We start from the raw sequence: 3,160 nt of genomic DNA, 5'->3' as shown, positions 1-3,160 counted from the left end.
CCGACCCGCCGCCGCTCTCCGCCCACCCCGACTCCCCTGGCCGGCATTCATCCGCGGCCTTGACAAGGGGGACGGGTGGGGAGATGGGACGGGAGCCTCCGCATACCGCCTGCACTGGCGTGCCCGCGGGTGCCTGCTCCCTGCCTCGATGCCTCACACTCCTGAGGTGGAGGTGAAGGCCGATGCCCGGCCACCTCACCTCCCCTCCTCCGTGCCCCGCGCCGCACCCGCCGCCCGCGGCCGGAGATTAACTCCGGTCCCGACTCCTGGGGCAGGGGAGACCGGGTCCGTCCAGCTACCGCCGCGCGGATACGCGCTGGCGCCGGTGGACGGAGAAAAAGCGGATGAGCCAGCAGGCCCAGCTGAGGCCCCATCCTCCCCGCCTTCAGAGCGGTAACGAGCTGGGGTCCCGGCCGAACGGAGGGGGCGAGAGGCGGCCATATTCAGCGCTAGTATACTTGAGGTGAGGGGAGAGAGGAGGGTAATGTACAGCTACCTAGCCCCTATATATGTCACCAAGTGAATATTAAGTTGACTAAGCTAACTAACCCACTAATGAAGCACACGATTTTTATATAACTCACCAGAAGGCAAACTAGAAGGGAGAGACCCCTAGATGACCTATACCACCATATATATGCTGATCCCTCCCCTATCTACCATGGGCTGTACTTTTCATAACCCTTATGTCCACACCCATCACAAGAGGTTTAACTCTCTCCATTCCCATGCCTGTCATTTCGTTCTCCGTAGGATGGTAAGAAAAGCCCAGTTTTTATCCCTGCTAAAAAAAAATGGGTTGGGTATGCTTGACTGAATCCCGTCCTGCAGATGGCCGGCGTGGGAGGGGGGATGGGGGGTTTGCGGCGCAAAACCCCTTGAGGGCTCGCTCTGCTCGCCACACTGCTTATATTCCCACTCTATGGGTGTATAGACACCCATGAGTTGAAATAGTCCCTGTTAGTCGGCATGCTGACTGTCGGGACTGTAAGAGGGGACGGGATTTCGGTGTTGGTATTGTGACCAGCGGTCATGTAACTGCCTCCCAAAATAATGTATGTAGTTCATGCAGCTGTGCTTAAACAAGGAATGTCACCCACCTTGAATCATATGTACATTTTCTTCCACTAACTATTAGTCACCAGCTCCTTACATTATAAGTGAAACTATAGGCATGACATTCCTGCAGACATGGCCAATAGAGCCTGTAAAAATAAAACGCTTCCATGTAGAAATTGCTTAAAATAAGTGAAATACATGGAAAAAATTGCATTTGCGTTACGCCCAAGGCCCATCTGTTTGGCATTGACCCGTACTGACTCTACCACTATAATCACTGACATACAAAGGCTATATTGAGAGCAGAACTTCCTATGAATGTTAAGGCACAGCCTACCACTTTTACAATGACATCTAGGGTATCACTCTTTATTCTCTCAAGGGGGAGATTTATCAATGCTTGGAGACAGATAAAGTGGAGATAGATAAAGTACTAATCAGTCAGCTCCTGTCATTTTTCATAACCTGTAAAATGACAGGAGCTGATTGGTTAGTACTTTATCTCTTTCTCACCTCAAGCTTTGATCAATCTTCTCCTATGTCCCCCATAACTCTGCTACATTTATGCACCTCTGCCTACATCACAGCTTTCAATATTGGTTACCAAGCTTACAGATCCTGCCAATGTGAGAAAACTGGTAAGTGGAATATTTGAAGTTTTGGGCCGATAGTCTGCCTGAGCTGAGATGACATTTGTCCCCCTTACCATAGGCCCCAGTTGCATGTTATGTGTGAATAATGGGTATACGCTATCTGACATCTTCCCTTCTGTTAGAATGCAATTTACTGAATCTGCGAGTAACAAAAAAAAGTATTATATTTTGTAGTTATTTATTGAGATGGATATACTTATACTGTAGCTATATGCATCATTGCTAAATAAGACAAGTTCAATAAATACGCTTATTTTTCAAACCAGTTTCTTAGAAAATATTTTTATTATTTTAAAATATACATATTTCTCACATTAGCAATAAATGCAATTTTTAAAATGATTTAAGGATTGCAGAACATTTGAGCAAGTTTAATAGAGCAACAGTCGATTAAAAAAAAAACGAAATCGGCATAATAAGGAGAAAATGTTGACAAATCTGTTGGTTTGAACATTACCATGATAACTATATAACATGAAAGTGGAATGTACATTTACACAGTGTATGTTACTTCTATAAAGACCTTTAACCTTTTCAGAATGTGTGCTTGTCAAATGAAGACAAGAAAAATCTTATAGATATCCTAATTCTTTGTTTTACATCATTCAGTTACCAAAAACAGTATGATAATAATACATTCTAGAAGTCCTATATTTTATTGGCAGTGCACTTTGTATACATATGTCTGTAGTGGCTATGTTCTGCACTAGCTTGCTCTTGCTTTATCTATAGGAGTAATAATAACTACACAGATGGCCACCAGAATTCAGTAAATGAAGAACCCACTGCCAGGGGCAGAACAACATTTTATTTGACTAAAGAAGATCCTGGACTTTGTTGGCAAATTGTTTGCTAAACAGAATTTATATAGACAGAAGTGGATCTTATCACAAAATAAATAAAACAATGGTTCTTCTAGTTTGACCAAAGGTCTTATTTGACCTATGTGTGAGTATATATATATATATATATATATATATATATATATATACGGCATCTTCTTATTTGTTCACCTTGACAAAGGGGTGTTAGCACCCCGAAACGTTGGATGGTCTTTTTTGCACTAGAATGGATTAAACACCGCTTGTTTTGAATATCCATGAGTCCAGGGCCGGCGCCACCACTAGGCAGCTTTAGGCAGCTGCCTATGGGCGGCTGCCACTGGAGGGCGTCGCTGCACGCTACCGATGAATGCTTCCTTTATTTCATTAGCTGAGCGGCTCCTCTTCCTTAAGAGACGAGGAGCAGGGATGTCACGGCCGTTTAACTGTAACCAGCTAGCACAGTAAGTGTAACCCATCGGTTTTATGCACATAAAGTAAGCAGCATGGTGGTGATAAGCAAGTTCTCTGTACAGTTGAATTACACCACTGTCTGATCCTCTCTCTGCAATCCCCCCCTCCACCCCTCTCTCCCTGCGATAGCATCCGCATAAATCCCCCCCCCCC

This window comes from Pseudophryne corroboree, chromosome 9 (assembly GCF_028390025.1).
Source record: "Pseudophryne corroboree isolate aPseCor3 chromosome 9, aPseCor3.hap2, whole genome shotgun sequence".
Classification (NCBI taxonomy): Eukaryota; Metazoa; Chordata; class Amphibia; order Anura; family Myobatrachidae; genus Pseudophryne; species Pseudophryne corroboree.
This window is presented reverse-complemented; position numbering follows the sequence as displayed.